This window comes from Nycticebus coucang, chromosome Y (genome assembly GCF_027406575.1).
Source record: "Nycticebus coucang isolate mNycCou1 chromosome Y, mNycCou1.pri, whole genome shotgun sequence".
Lineage (NCBI taxonomy): Eukaryota > Metazoa > Chordata > Mammalia > Primates > Lorisidae > Nycticebus > Nycticebus coucang.
The window spans coordinates 6,268,056-6,285,094 of record NC_069805.1 but is presented as its reverse complement, the minus strand read 5'-3'; the positions used below and the strand labels follow the sequence as shown (position 1 = coordinate 6,285,094).

Here is a 17,039-nt window from a genome sequence, read left to right as displayed (position 1 = left end):
AGCAGTTTTTCAGGACACAAAATCAATACTCATAAATCAGTAGCTTTTATAACAATAGTCAAGCTGAAAAAACACCCAAGGACACTATTCCTTTTATAGCAGTGCCAAAGAAGATGAAATATTTTAGAATTTACCTACCAAAGGGTGTGAAAAATCTGTGTAAGAGAAATATGAAACTCTGGAGGAAAGAAATAGCTGAAGAAGTTAACAAATGAAAAATATATATCATGCTCATTGCTGGGAAAAATTAACATCCTTATAATGTCTATATTACCCAAAGCAATATACAAATTTATTATAATCTCTATTTAATCACCACTGTCATCCCTTCAAGATCTGGAAAAAAATAGTACCATTTTATATGACTCAGAAAAAAACACAAATACCCAAGACATTTATCAGAAATAAAAACAAATCAGGAGGAATCATGCTACCAGACTTCAGGCTATACTATAATTCTATAGTGATCAAAACAGCATGGTACTGAAACAAAAATAGAAAGGTAGTTGCATGACACAAAATAGAGAAACAAGAGTTGAACCCAGACACTTATCATCATTTGATCTTTTATAATCCTATCACAATATAAATTTGAAGAAATATCCCCTATTTAAAAAATGGTGTTGAGGTGAATTGGCTGGTGACTTGTTGAAGACTGACACTGGACCAAACGTTTCATCATTAACAAAGGTTGATTCTCACCAGATAAAATATTTAAACTTAGGGCGGCGCCTGTGGCTCAGCGGGCAGGGCGCCAGTCCCATATGCCGGAGGTGGCGGGTTCAAACCCAGCCCCAGCCAAAAAAAAAAAGAAAAAAAAATTTAAACTTAATACATACTTAGTAATAGAAAATGTAGGACTATTTTCAAGTGCATCGTACAAAGTACAATGTAAACTGTAAATGTACATGGAGAGAATGTAGGGGAATGTTGTTTGTGGAGGACCCTCCAGGCAATTGAAGCAACACCAAAATTATTTTACTAAAATCTAATCAGACTAAAGAGCTCCTGCCCAGCCAAGGACACAGTAAGTAAGGCAAGCAAACTGCCCTCAGAATGGAAGAATATTTTTGCAGGTCATCTTTTTGACAAAGGTTTGATAACCAGAATCCATAGAGAACTCAACCTTACTAATAAGGAAAAAACAAGTGATCCCATTTCATTGTGGGCAAGAGGCTTCACCAGAAATTTCATCAAAAATGACATTTTCTCAGACACATGAGAAAATGCTCATCATGTTTAATCATCAGGGAAATGCAAATTAAAACAACTTTGAGATATCATCTAACTCCAGTAAGATTAGCCCACACAACAAAATCCAAAAACTACAATATTAGCATGGATGTGGGGAAAAAGAACACTTCTGCACAGCTTTTGCAAAGGCAAGCTGATACATTCCTTTTGGAAAGAAGTTTGGAGAACACTTAGGGATTTAAAAGTACACCTGCCATTTGATCCTGTAATTTGTCTACTTGATATATATTGAGAAGACCAAAAATCACTTTAGAACAAAGATATTTGCACCAGCATGTTTATTGTAGCCCAATTCATAATTGCAGTCCTGGAAACAATTCAAGTGCCCATTGACCCATGAATGGATTAATAAATTGTGGTATATGTACATCATGGATATTGTGCAGCCTTAAAAAAAAAAAAATGGAGGGGGCAGCGCCTGTGGCTCAAGGAGTAGGGCGCCGGTCCCATATGCTGGAGGTGGCGGGTTCAAACCCAGCCCCGGCAAAAAAAAAAAAATGGAGGATTTGCCTCTTATATGTTTACATGCATGGATTTGAAACATCTTCTTCTCAGTAAAGTATCTGAAGATTGGAAGAAAAAGTATCTGATGTACTCTGTACTATTATGAAACTAATATTAACTCACCCATACTTTCATATGAAAGATAAAACAAAATTGTATTCCAGGATGAAGAAGAGAAGAGGAGGATATTGGAGGGGTTTGTTAGGTGGAGGAAGAGTAATTGGCTGGACCTCATCTATGGTGCATATTTCATGGGTACTTGTTAAATCTATTAAGAGTAGAGTGTAAATGTCTTAAAACAATAATTAAGTGAGATGAAAGCTATGTTAACCAATTTGATGTAAGCATTCCAAATTTTATATTGTATCAGCACATTGTACCACATAAATGAATTAATGTATACAGTTATGATTTGATGATTTTTTATTTTATTAAATGAAACACATATTCTAAAGAAAAGTTTTATTTTTGATGTAGTATTTTCTATCAGAGGTGTCCATACCTTCTTGGGTAGAAAAGCAATGTCTCAGCTATGGTGAGTCTGGCTAATACCCCTTTATATTCTCTGTATTAGGAGGGAAAAATTAACAAAACAAACATTACTCCAGATTCTTCCAGCATACAAAAGCAATGAAACACAGCCATCTTTTACACAGTAGTAGCCAAAGAAAATGAAAAGGAGACCTTCCAGTAGCAATTTAGAGCTCATGTTATACTTTTATACTTGTGTGTGTGTGTGTGTGTGTGTGTGTGTGTATAAAACATCATTTTTAGACGAGGAAGCTTTGTAATTATTTATTCCAAGTTATAGTACTTAAAACCTTCTTGATCAATGAATAGCTTAGATGTTTTCCAGCCCTGTTTCCAAGCATGAGAGCATGTTTCAGGCTGTGAGGATGAACTAGGGCCACTTGGAGAAAATTTATGATTATTGGCAGGCAGCCTGGCAAAAAAGTCATCAATTTTTCTCTGCAAGTACTTTAACATGGAGTCTGTCAACCTGGGTAGAGCTCCAGATTTTCTTTAGTACTTCACATTCCCTCTCATTGGCATGTTCCAGCTCCATCTTCATGTTCCAGCACACAAGAACTTTGAATTCCTCCAGCACAACTGGATCACAAGGGGCAAGCTCCTTAATTAAAACCATGACTTCCTGGGTGAAGGTCCTGGGCCAGAACAATTATATGCGTCCTGTGTGGTCAGCTTCCGCCTGCAGAGCAATATTTCATTTTCAGATACTCCTCCCACAATCTTAGGAAAAATTCAGGTAGAACAGCCATCTGGACTCTGTCTGAAGGAAGTATAGTGTGTATGAAAAATAGCTTTTTATTAGCCCAAAGCACATCACAAAGAGGCAGTATGGATGCTCCTAGTCTAATGAACAGTGGTACATTTACAGCTATAAGAATGGGCTTCTTAAGTGAATGAAAAAGTATTCACAATGTTTCTTAAAGTTTCCACCATGTTAGTGCATTCTTTTTTTCTGTCTTCTGTTAAATGCCTTATAAAATAAAATCAAGTCAGGTCTGCAACAAAATACACTGTCAACTGCGTTAAGTAGAACGAGCTTGCTGTCTTTGGCAGCCACTTGTCAGAGGGCACTCTGGACTTATTTCATTACCTCTGGATTTAGAGAGTTATTCTCTGATGATTGTGGATAAAAAGATGTGGGTGAATCCATCCTGCTTCCTAAAAACAATATATCTGTATCTGTACACACTTTCTGTTTGCCTCATGTTGGACTGAAATGCAACCACCTGTCAAAATGATAGTCTCTTCTGTCATCAATAAATTTTCTTTTCCTGGTTGTCTATACTATAACAGATATTTATATATTGGTTGTTCCATTGAGTGTTAATCCAACCTTTGAGGGAGATGTACCTTTCCCATTCATGGCTAAGCCTGTGTTCTTAGCTTCAGTTACAGAGCCAGGCACCTGAGGCACCAGTGGGTGTATCTAGGGCCTGCTCCCAATCCGGGCCTGCTCTGCACTAGGGCCTAAAAGAGTTTCGACCAGCTTCTCTTTCGTTATCTCAGGTGACATTGTGTCTTCTTGAACTTGCTATATTGAATCCTATTTCTTGGAGCTCTCAATCTGAAAGCTGCCCACTGACGATTTGTTCTTAATGTGTCTCTCAGGCGCAAGTATCCTATTACCTGACTTTATTAGCTCCATACTTTCTTGCTGGAGAAGTATTTAGCTGTGTTTTTTCTTAACTGACTGGCAGCAAAACAACTGGTTATTTTTAGATATATGGCCATTGCCAATCACTTGTGCCTTAGAAGAGGTTTTAGAAAAGATAACAGCCGGGTGTTGTGGCGGGCACCTGTAGTCCTAGCTGCTCGGGAGGATGAGGCAAGAGAATCGCATAAGCCCAAGAGTTAGAGGTTGCTGTGAACCATGTTGATTCCATGGCACTCTACCCGAGGTCAGTACAGTGAGACTCTTGTCTCTACAAAAAAAAAAAAAGAAAAGTTGCTGTTAGTTGATTTGGAGATGTGTTCCTAGCATTGGTTTTAGAGGTCCTATGTATTCTGATCAACATACTTTCTTTCTGCTTTTTGGTGTGGCACCTGTTAAAACCATGGATCATTCCTCACAGTTCATCAGGTGCTGCTGTGGCTCCCAAGTGTCATAACGGCTATTGTAGCCATTCCACCAATCAAGTACTCTATCTTCCTTTTTTGTTTTTCCTTTTTTTTTTTTTTAACAATTCTTTCAATCTCCTACATATCCTTGGAAACCATGGTGGATGACAAAGTCACCGCCAGGCAGGAGGGGCAGGGTTGAGGTGTCCGACACTTTGTTTTAGTTGGTTCTCTGCATGTTGTGTGCTTCCTGTTCCCATTGCTGAAGCCCAGTACTGTGAGTGAATTAGCCTATTTCACTTAGTGGCTGTTTACTACAGCCATGCCAACATATTGCTTTAGACTTCATAATGACAATGCAGGAATGGAGAGAGGGAGGCAGTATTGGGGTAGGGGTCATGGTGTTTGGCACAGCTTTTGGGGAAAAACACATTTATAAGAGGGACTTTGACTGACAAATGCATTTAGTGTAACCTGGATGTTGGTACTCTCAGTGAGTCTCCAACAATAAAAAACAATAATAATAATGGCTATTCTGATTGAAATGTGGTAGTCTCAAATTGTGATGTCAATTTGCAATTTCCTGGCCTCTAGTGCACGTTGGAGTAATAAGGTAGTGGTTGTCCAAGATTTGATGTTCACCAGAGCAACCGCAGGGATGGTGCTAGCAGAACTGTATGTCTCAGATCTACAGCACAACAATGCTATGGGAGATGAAACCATTTAAAACAAATCTCAAGGTTTTGATGACTGTAGAAAAATAACCATTTTCTACTATTTCTGTAGTCACAAAAAGGAAATAAGATGTGGGATGTTATTTCTAAAACACAGATGGAGAACATTAAAAAAAAAATGTAACATAGGGAATGAAGAAAGAGCAAAACCCAGGAAAAGAAAGAGGCAGAAGATAATTTATGAAGAGAAAATAACATAGAAGAAGCATAAAAGATTGCCATTAGAAATGATCCAAGTCTTCCAGAGGCAAATTCTGTGAACATAAGCCCATTAGAAAGACATAGAGGCTAAAGTATGAAAGTTTTTATCTGAGAACACAGGTTTTATGGGCAAGGAAAGAATTTAATGTTTCTGGTGTTGCAAGATGGTACAGGTTATATTCAGTGCATCTTGTCTGATGAGTTGTGTCAGTGTTATATGGAGTAGTCTTGTCTACTGACAGTAGTATTGCTGAGTATGCAATGCTAAATCTTACCCCAAAAGGCAAAAAGGTTCCAGGGGACCGTGAACTGAACTGTGACTTCTGGGAATTGCTTGGGATGGCCCCCACTGGAGGAACTGATAACTTGCTCACAAAGAGTCTGGTGTTGACATCCAGCTCAACAATAAACACATGATGATGGGAGGAGAAAACATGTCCAAATGCCTAAAAGCACAAGTCATGGTCACCAAGTGTCTGAGAGATCACTTTTTTGATAGGGGGTACTTTGAAGTTATTCTGCCAACATTAGTGCCAATTCAAGTTGAAGATGGTGGCATACTCTTCCAGTTTGACTTTTGCAGGAAGGAGGCTTTTTTTTTTTTTTCCTCAGTCCTCTCAGTTGTATCTTGAGATTGGAGCATTCCAGCCCCAGGAGATGTTTTTTGTTTCACACAGACTTACAGGGAAGAACAATCCATAGCCCGAAGGCATGTGACTGAATATACTCATGTGGAAACCAAGTGTTCTTTTCCTAACCTTTGAAGACCTCATGAACCAATTGAAGGACCTGAGCTGTGATAAATTCTTAAAATCACCTGCAGCAAGTATAGTGCACTAACTCAACCCAAACTTTAAGCCCTCCAAACAGCCTTTAGAATGGAGGAACTATTCAGATGCTATTGTGTGGCTAAAAGAACCCAATCTTTCCATGAATTTGGAGATGAAATTCCAGAAGCTTCTGGGAGACTGATGATGGACACCATTAATGAACCAATCTTCCTGTGTCAATTTCCTGTGGAGATTAAGTCCTTCTGTATACAGTAATGTCCTGAGGATTCCTGGCTTATTGAATCTGTTCAGGTCTTGATGCCCAATGTCAGTGTGATCGTGGGTGGTTGAATGTGTACCTGGTAGTGTGAAGAATTTCTGGCAGGTTATAAAAGAGAAAGGATTGACCCTAATCCCTACTTATGGTATACAGATCAGAGGAAATATGACACCTGTTCTCATGGAGGATATGCCTTGGGCCTGGAACCATTCTAACTTGGATGTTGAATAGGTACCAGATCCCAGATGTGTGCTTATATCCTAAGGTTTTCCAGCACTGCAGGCCATGATTGATTCCTCCTAAAGAGTGATGGAAGGAATACAGTTCATTAAAGGAATAAGCTTCCTCTGTAAAAAAAGGGAATAAAAAGCCAGAATCTTCCCTTTTTATTCCATTGGGGTACAATTGTTTCTGTTGTCTATGCTTTTTATTCCTACTACACTAAACAGTAGCCCAAGTTACTTGAATGTCAAGTGATATTGATATTATCATCTTAAGAAAAATGTCAATTACAGACTTTGGGGGAAATATATCATGTTTTTGGCAGTTGTGGGTACATTTCAGCATTTTATCCAATTATAGGTCATAATTTCAGGGTTATATACATAAATGAATCAGTTTTATATTATAGTCTAAGACTTCCCAGGAACTTAATCTTTCTGTCCTTTTACATGAAACTGGATTTATTTTCTTTTTCTTTTTTATAAATACATATTTTTATTATGCTTGGGGTCTCACTATATTGTCAGGCTGGAGTGCAGTGACTATTCACAGGCATGATAGTACTACTGATCAGCATGGAGCTTTGACCTGCTCCATTTCCAAACTGGGCCAGTCACCCCTCTGTTGTCAACATGGTGACCCCAGCTCCTGGGAAGTCACCATATTGATGCTGAACTTAGAGTGGACACCCAACTGGCAGAGAGCACTACAGTTCAGAACTTCTCAACTCAAGAGATCCTTTCGTCTCATTCTCCCCAGTAGCTGGGAGTACTGTGCCCAGCTAAGTGTAATTTTATAATTTATTTTATTGCATCAGTGACTTAAAATAAGTATCTTAGGAGGAAGTTGGCAACATGGTGTGAAAATCTGCTGGTATTAGAATAGAGTATAATTCAGAAGTAGATACTAGAATCAAATGAATGAAAGTCTTTGCATCAGTTATCAAATTTTACTAAATCTACCTAGCTGATTATAATTTCAAGGCATACAAATTGATATCAAATAAATTTTAAAAATGGAATTTCCTTATAGAATGTGAAGTAAGGGCACAATTTGGGGAGAAATTAACTGATTCACAGCATTCCTTTTAGTATTAGTTTAAGCTACAGAAGCAGACTCATTTTCCCTGTATCCTTTTAATTAAGAAGAAATAAGTTTAGGAACAATTTATGGCCATAACCTTAATAACAAGTGTCTGTGACTATTTGAGTTGCCCCCTCTATGTCCTTAGATCTAATAGTTGCCACCATATTAACACACAGCAGGCTTCTTGAATGGCTTTATTTCATATTTAGTTAATTTCTCCCACTAATGCATGTCATATATTCTCAATAGGCTGTATTCCCAGCAACAATAAAGATACACACATAAAAACACATTAAAAAATGATTATTTTTCTGATAACCAGTGATGAGTCTCTCTTGATGTGTTTTTTGGCCATGTTTAACTTCTTGTGAAAAATGTCTGTCTGAGTCCTTTCCCAAAATCAATGTGATTATTTGTTATTTTTATTCTTGATTATTTTGTCTCCTTGCAATTCTGAACATTGGTCTTTTGTAGAATGACTAGCTTCAAATATTTTCTTGCATTGTTTAGATTGTCTTTTTACTCTGTTATTATTTTTCCTGCCTATTTCTGTCAGTTTTGGAGTGTGAAGGGTCCTAGATCAAGGTGTTTGCTGATTTATTCCTGGTAAAGGCTCTCTTTTGAATCTGCAGAGAAATGCCTTCTTTTTTCCTCACATGAGGAGGAAAGAAATTTACCTCACATGAAGTTAGAAATTTCTCTTGCATCTCTTCATAGAAGAAGATAATACTAATCCTAAAGTGGCTGGGGGCCCAAGAAGATGATATCAACTAATCCTAATTACGTTCCAAACTTCCAAAGACTCACCTCCACCATCCATGTATCATCACTCTGGGGATAATGGTTTCAGCATGTGAATTTGAAAAGGAGGGATACAAAATTCACACAGCACCCTGTGAATGAATTTTGGCACCAGGTGTACTGTAAATAAAATAAAATTTTTGAAAGGAGATCAAAACACAATTTTAAGAAGAGATATATATTAGTAAAAGCAGAAAATCATAGACTTTGTTAATCAAATAAATTCATCAACATTACAAAAATTTCTTTATTTATTTATTTTTGAATTTATTTTTTATTTATTTATTTATTTATTTATTTTATTAAACCATAGCTGTGTACATTAGTATGATCATGGGGCACCACACACTTGGTTCATATATCGTTTGACACATTTTCATCACATTAGTTAACATAGCTTTTGTAGCATTTTCTTAGTTATTTTGCCAAGACCTTTACATTCCACATTTACTAGGATTCACATATACCCTTGTAAGATGCACCGCAGGTGTAATCCCATTAGTCCCCATTCTTCCGCCTCCCTCCCCCCTCCCTCCCCTCCCTTGCCCCTTTCTCCCTATTCTCAGGTTATAACTGGGATATAGCTTTCATGTGAAGGTCCTACATTAGTTTCATAATAAGGGTGAGTACATTGGATACTTTCTCTTCCATTCTTGAGACACTTTACTAAGAAGAATATGTTCCAGCTCCATCCTTGTAAACATGAAAGAGGTAAAGTCTCCATCTTTCTTTAAGGCTGCATAATATTCCATGGTGTACATATACTACAATTTATTGATCCATTCGTGGATCGATGGGCACTTGGGCTCTTTCCATGACTTAGCAATTATGAATAGGGCTGCAATAAATATTCTGATACAAATATCTTTGTTATGGTGTGATTTTTGGTCTTCTGGGTATATGCCCAGTAGAGGGATTACAGGATTGAATGGCAGATCTATTTTTAGATCTTTAAGAGATCTCCATATCTCTTTCCAAAAGGAATGTATTAATTTGCATTCCCACCAGCAGTGCAAAAGTGTTCCCTTTTCTCCACATCCACGCCAACATCTCTGGTCTTGGGATTTTGTGATATAGGCTAGTCTCACTGGAGTTAGATGATATCTCAAAGTAGTTTTGATTTGCATTTCTCTGATGATTAAAGATGATGAGCATTTTTTCATATGTCTGAAGGCCATACACCTGTCTTCTTCAGAGAAGTTTCTCTTCAAGTCCCTTGCCCAGCCTGCGATGGGATCCCTTGTTCTTTTCTTGCTAATGCATTTGAGTTCTCTGTGGATTCTGGTTATTAAACCCTTGTCGGAGACATAACCTGCAAATATCTTCTCCCATTCTGAAGGCTGTTTGCTTGCTTTACTTACAGTGTTCTTGGCTGTGCAGAAGCTTTTTAGTTTGATCAAGTCCCAATAGTGTATTTTTAAAGCAGCTTCAATTGCCCGGGGGGTCTTTCTCATAAAAAACTCGCCCAACCCAATTTCTTCAAGGTTTTCCCTACACTCTCTTCTAGTATTTTTATAGTTTCATGTCTTAGGTTTAAATCTTTAATCCAGTGAGAGTCTATCTTGGTTAATGGTGAGAGGTGTGGGTCCAGTTTCAGTCTTCTACAGGTTGCCAGCCAGTTCACCCAGCACCATTTGTTAAATAGGGAATCATTTCCCCACTGAATGTTTTTAATTGGCTTGTCAAAGATTAAATACCGGTAAGTAGCTGGATTCATCTCTTGGTTCTCTATTCTGTTCCAGACATCTACTTCTCTATTTTTGTGCCAGTACCATGCTGTTTTGATCACTATCGATTTGTAGTATAGTCTGAGGTCTGGTAGCGTGATTCCTCCTGCTTTGTTTTTATTTTTGAGTAATGTCTTGGCTATTTGAGGTTTTTTTCTGATTCCATATAAAACGAAGAATTATTTTTTCAAGATCTTTAAAGTATGACAGTGGAGCTTTAATGGGGATTGCGTTGAAATTATATATTGCTTTGGGTAGTATGGACATTTTAACAAAGTTGATTCTTCCCAACCATGAGCATGGTATATTTTTCCATTTGTTAACATTCTCAGCTATCTCTTTTACAGAGTTTCATAGTTCTTCTTATATAGATCTTTCACGTCCTTTGTTAGATAAACTCCCAAGTATTTCATCTTCTTTGGCACTACTGTGAATGGGATAGTGTCCTTAATTGTTTTTTCAACTTGACTATTGTTGGTATATATAAAGGCTACCGATTTATGAATGTTGATTTTGTAACCTGAGACACTGCTGTATTCCTTAATCACTTCTAAGAGTTTTGTAATAGAGTCCCTAGATTTTCCAGATATACAATCATATCATCTGCGAAGAGTGAAAGTTTGATCTCTTCTGACCCTATGTGGATACCCTTGATCACCTTTTCTTACATAATTGCGGTGGCTAAAACTTCCATTACAATGTTAAAGAGCAATGGAGACAATGGGCAGCCTTGTCTGGTTCCAGATCTCAGTGGAAATGATTCCAATTTAACTCCATTCAATATGATATTGGCTGTGGGTTTGCTGTAGATGGCCTCTATCAGTGAAAGAAATGTCCCTTCTATACCAATTTTCTTAAGTGTTCTAATCATGAATGGATGTTGGATGTTATCAAAAGCTTTTTCTGCATCGATTGAGAGAATCATATGGTCTTTGGTTTTTAATTTGTTTATGTGCTGGATTACATTTATAGATTTACGTATATTGAACCAGCCTTGAGACCCTGGGATAAAACCAACTTGGTCATGATGTATGATTTGTTTGATATGTTGCTGGATTATGTTTGTTAGAATCTTGTTGAATATTTTTGCATCTGTATTCATTAGTGATATTGGTCTATAATTTTCTTTTCTTGTTGGGTCTTTTCCTTGTTTGGGGATCAGGGTGATATTGGCTTCATAGAATGTGTTGGGTAGTCTTCCTTCTTTTTCTACCTTTTGGAACAGGTTGAGTAGTATAGGTACTAATTCCTCTTTAAAGGTTTGGTAGAATTCTGATGTGAAACCATCTGGTCCCGGGCTTTTCTGAACTTGATATGGGCCTGTTCAACATTTCCACTTGTTTTTGATTAAATCTTGGAAGGTGACCTGTTTCCAAGTAACGGTTGATTTCCTTCAAATTTTCGTATTTCTGAGAGTATAGTTTCTTGTAATATTCATTAAGGATTTTTTGGATTTCTGAGGATTCTGCTGTTATTTCATCTTTGTTATTTCTGATTGATGAGATTAGAGATTTTACTCTTTTTTTCCTGATTAGGTTGGACAAAGGTTTATCTATTTTGTTGACCTTTTCAAAAAACCAGCTTTTTGATTTATTGATCTGTTGTATTATTCTTTTGTTTTCAATTTCATTTAGTTCTGCTCTGATTTTGGTTATTTCTTTTCTTTTCCTGGATTTGGGGTTGGAGTTTTCTTCCATTTCCAGTCTCTTGAGATGTCCCATTAAGTTGCTTACTTCCTCTTTTTCCGTTCTCCTGAGGAAGGCTTGCAGTGCTATAAATTTCCCTCGTAGAACTGCCTTTTCTGTGTCCCAGAGGTTCTGATAGTTCGTGTCTTCATTGTCGTTTTGTTCCAGAAATTTGGCAATTTCTTTCTTGATCTCATCTCTGACCCAGCTATCATTCAGCATAAGGTTATTTAACGTCCATATTTTTGTATGTGTATGCAGATTCCTGTTGTTACTCATCTCAAGTTTTATTCCATGATGGTCCGAGAAGATGCATGGAATAATTTCTATTCCTTTAAATTTGCTGAGGTTAGACTTGTGACCTAAGATGTGATCGATTTTGGAGTAAGTTCCGTGGGCTGATGAGAAGTATGTGTATTCAGTTTTGTTGGGATGAAATGTTCTGTAGATGTCAGCTAAATCTAAATGCTGGATGGTTAGATTTAAATCTAGAATTTCTTTACTCAGCTTTTTTGTTAGAGGATCGATCCAGCACTGCCAAAGGAGTGTTAAAATCTCCGACTATTATAGAGTTGGAGGAAATCAAGTTGCTCATGTCTGTTAGAGTTTCTCTTATAAATTTAGGTGCATTCTGGTTGGGTGCATAGATATTAATAATTGAAATCTCATCATATTGAGTCTTACCCTTAACAAATATGAAGTGACCATTTTTGTCCTTCCTTACTTTTGTTGGTTTAAAGCCTATTGTGTCCGCAAATAAAATTGCAAATCCTGCTTTTATCTGGATACTATTTGCCTGAAATATGGATTACCATCCTTTCACCCTGAGTCTGTATTTGTCTTTTAAGTTAAGATGTGACTCTTATATGCAACAAATGTCTGGCCTGAGTTTTTGTATCCAGTCAGCTAACCTATGTCTCTTTAGAGGGCAGTTTAAGCCATTCACATTAATGGAGAGCATTGATAAGTTTGGCGAAATTTGGGGTATTGAGTTTTTTGAAAGTCCAGTGGGCATTTTTAATCCTTTTGCCATTGTGGAAGTTAGAGTTTGATCAGAAGTTTCTGAGTGAGTTTACTTTTGTAGTAGAGGATTGGGTTGGTTATTATGGAGGATAGGTCTGAGAATATCCTGAAGAGCTGGTTTGTTTATGGCAAATTTCTTTAGCATATGTATGTCATTAAAGTATTTAATTTGTCCGTCGTAAATGAAACTCAGTTTAGCTGGGTACAAGATCCAGGGTTGAAAGTTATTTTGCTTGAGGGGATTAAACTTTGATGACCACCCTCTTCTGGCTTGAAAAGTTTCAGCAGAAAGATCTGCAGTCATTCTAATGTTCTTCTCTTTGAAGGTAATAGATTTCTTTCTCCTGGCAGCTTGGAGAATTTTCTCCTTCCTATTAACTTTAGTGAAGTTAATTATGATATGCCTGGGGGATGTCTCATTGGGGTTGAGTCGTGCTGGGGTTCTGAAGCTATCTGCTATCTGAATTTCAGGTTCTCTAGGCATGTCTGGAAAACTCTCTTTCATAATTTCATGCAGAAGGGCCTCTGCGCCCAGTGAGGCCACTTCATCTGTTTCAGGAATTCCTATTAGACGGATATTTGCATTCTTCGAGTTATCCCAGAGCTCTCTGAGTGAGTGATCCATTTTTGCTCTCCATTTCTTTTCCTCTTTGAGAGTTTGGGAGTGTTCAAATGCTTTATCTTCGATGTCGGAGATCCTTACTTCTGCTTGGTCCATTCTGTTACTAAGGGATTCCACTGTGTTTTTTATATCTTTTAGGGCTGCAAATTCTTGCTTCAGTGTGTCTAAGTCTTTTGTGGTTTTGTCTTTAAATTCGTTAAATTCTTGAGACAGCTTTTGAATTTCTCCACGAATTCCTAATTCTATTTTGTTAATCTTGTTTGCCATCCAAATTCTGAATTCGATTTCTGACATCTCAGCCAGTTGTTTTTGAATGGGATCTTCAATTACATCTGCCGTATCTTTCCTTGGGGGGGTTGATCTATTCTGGTTATTCATGTTACCAGAGTTTTTCCGCTGATTCCGCCCCATGATTATTATACTCCCTTTGATTTTCTTCTAGTGTTTTGTCAAGGACCCGTACAGTGCTGTGGCCTGAGAAACTGGGGCCCTGTTTGGTGTAGAGGGGCTAAGTGGTTCTGACTTGTTTTCAGCTGGTTTCTATGTGACCATAGTGAAACAGTTACTCTGGGTTGAAGTCTCAGCTGTGGAGAAATACCAGCAATTAAGTCACCCCACACACCACAGGCAACAAATGGAAAAGGAAAATCAAACCTTGCTACAACCACACACCCAGGGTACCACCTGGATAGTCCCCAGGTGAGTGACTCAGTTCAAAAAGTCCAAGTCAATTGTCTCAGTCAGCAGCTCCTCGGGTGGGAGAGTTCAAGAAGTCCCTGGGAACTGGGTCACAGGGGTCTGGTGGCTGCTCTAAAAGGCTTGCTCCAGTGCTGCGTGGAGTCAGGAAGAGTCACCAGTAAATAGATCAGTCAGGGAAGAATGATGCCTCCTTCCCCTCCTTGCAGATCTGTCACACCCAGTCTCTGCTAGCCGCACAGGGCTGTGACCCAGTCAGTTGTCTGCAGTAAGCAGATACTCCAGGGGTTTGCACCTGCCTAAGTCACAGGGTAGTCTGTGTCTGCTCGACTAGGCCACTATTCTCTGTCTTTATCCAGTAGGGAGTGGTGTGGCCTGTCAACCTCGGGCACTTGATGGAGGCTGGAGGTGTTCACTCAGTTCCAGCCCCACCCTTAGTTTATGTTACTGGGTGAAGGGAACAACCCTGTTGGAGTTTGTTTCTGACCTTGCCAGATTCCTCTGCAGAGGAGAGGCTGATTTGAGTTCCCAGAACCTGTGTCTCAGGCCTTGTCTTTAGTCCTGCGGGTTTGTATTTGCAGCACGATCAGTTGTTGGCTGTAGCCTCTTGGCCTCCTTTGTCTATGGGCTGGTGATCCCCTAAGGGCCAGGTGAGTCTTAGGCTCAGTAGAGCAATTCTGTGGATCAGCCCCACCCTAGGAGTTTCCCAGCTCTGCGGGTGTGTTTTCTAGTCTCCGTGTTCCACCCAGGTCGGTACCGTCTCAGGAAAACCCTTTACTCACGGGGCCTGTGTTTCAGTTCCAGGTCCGTTCCATGGTGGTTGCCATCTGAGAAGATGCTCGGCCTCATCTGGTTGCCCAGGAAGACAGGAAGAGAGGCTATGGGATATCTGGGGGTGGGCCTTGTTATTGCTGAAGATGGCTGTTGCTCTGCACCTCGGGGCACCACTGCTCCAGTCTAATTCCCTCTCAGCCGACCGTTGTCTTCTTGCTCCTTTGCTACAGTGTCAGCACTGGACAGCTGCAGTCCAGGTCCTGTCTATACCTCTTGAGAGTTCAGCCAAGAATCTGGACTCCTGAGGGGGCAGTTCTCCAGATCACGGAGTGAGGGGGGTGGGTGTTAGGAGCTCAGGGTTACAGGTCATAACACCAAGCTCATTGAGTCCAAATGAACAAATAAACAGATACAAAGGTTACCAGGCACATGGGCCTGTAGATACAGAGATAGACGGAAACACATAAACATACAAGCAATAGCCACGACAACAGCAATATAAGAACAACTGTAATAAAAACAGTGATAATCATAAAATAATTGAAAGAAAGGAAAAAAAGAGAAAAAAGTGGTGTTAGAAGGAATGTTAAGTGAGAAGAAAGAAGAAATTAAAATCAGAAGACATAGAAATAAAAAATGTATCTATATAAAATGTAATAATAAAAAATTATCGAAATCTCCTCTAAGAAAATGGTGAGGAAAAATCAGACGAAAAGAAAACAACAGCAAAAAAAAACCCCATGAAAACCAAAAAAAAAAAAGGCACCAACTGCAAAAATATTCTTGTGGTAGAAATATACCTATAAATGTCTATATGTCTGCTGTAGGGATCAACTTTCGTAGGAATATATTCATACTGCAATATACTTTCTGGACACCAGGTGGCGCTGTGAGTGGTTTTGAGAATTATACCTGGTTTATAGTTTATACCGTTACCATGGTAACCACCTTCCATGGCCCATCGCCATTTTGGAGTTTCTGTAAAAGTTTGTCGCCTAAGAATTGTGCAACCTCGGCTGTTCTCCTCTGGACAGCACTTGCGACCGACCCTCCCACTCAGTGCAGGTGTCCACGCTTCCTAAGTTCCTCCACTCTGCTCCCAGGTTCCCCCGCAAACTGGCGACTGCAATTGGCCATAAGGGGAGTGGTGCTGAGTTCCTGCGGCAGTTGCTCCGTGGCCCCAGAATCCAAAGCCAGTCCTGGGCTTCAAGCCGTTCCACGGTTGGAGCGCTTGTAGGATTTATTCTGAGTTTTATGGTTCAGAGTTTTGGATGGGTGGCCGCCAGTTTGCTGCACAGTCTGAACCGCCAGCCCCCTCCAACACCTGGGGGAAAGTGCCTGCCCTTTTGGGTAGTTCAAAATGTCTGTTTCCGGGCAGGATCCCTTCCCTTCAATTGTCCAACAGTTTGCCCAGCTCCCTGTGGTTTTGAGTGGCTCTCCTTTCAGATGCCTCCCTCAGTTCAGGATTAATTACTTGTCAATTGGATTTTGTCAGCATTTACAAGCTGCTGACCTCCGTGGGGGAGGGGCCTGCTGGCCGGCACAGCCGAGCAGGGAAGATTCTCTACAACAGAGTGTGTGATTTTAAATTACACACTCATATATAGCAAACTGCCAGTTTGCTGGGCTTCTCCAGCTGTCTGTCCACTCCAATAATCCACACACAGGGAAGGTCCAGACTGCCTTTCCTCTCACCTGGTGGCTTGGGAGAGGTAGGCTACACGTCCTTCCTGTCCGCCATCATGCTCCGCCTCTCAAAAACTACATTACAAAAATTTAGTGTTTACTGCAATATTTGAAATATTTTCAACTGGTCACAAGCAAAACAAACAATTGTAAAATGACAAAACATATGACAGCATTTCTTGAAAATTTGACACAGTACAGAGGAGAAAGCTTCAGAAAGTACAAATGTTTTTGCTTGAGTCCAAAGGAGAAAACCAAGTGCTTGAGCATAGAATTAAAGACAAGAAAATGAAATAGTTATTTTAGGAAATGAAGTTAATAATTTCAATCTAATTGCTGATCTTTTCCCTCATTTATAGAACTTTTTTTTTTTTTTGTAGTTGAT

General features: G+C 39.1%; 2 pseudogenes; one reads left to right on the top strand and one right to left on the bottom strand.

Annotated features, from left to right (window-relative positions):
• Positions 1–2,553: 2,553 nt before the first annotated feature.
• Positions 2,554–3,934, bottom strand: LOC128578974 (chromodomain Y-like protein; annotated as a pseudogene).
• A 1,071-nt stretch (positions 3,935–5,005) lies between these two features.
• LOC128578973 (asparagine--tRNA ligase, cytoplasmic-like) lies at positions 5,006–5,914 on the top strand (annotated as a pseudogene).
• The last annotated feature ends 11,125 nt before the right edge of the window (positions 5,915–17,039 follow it).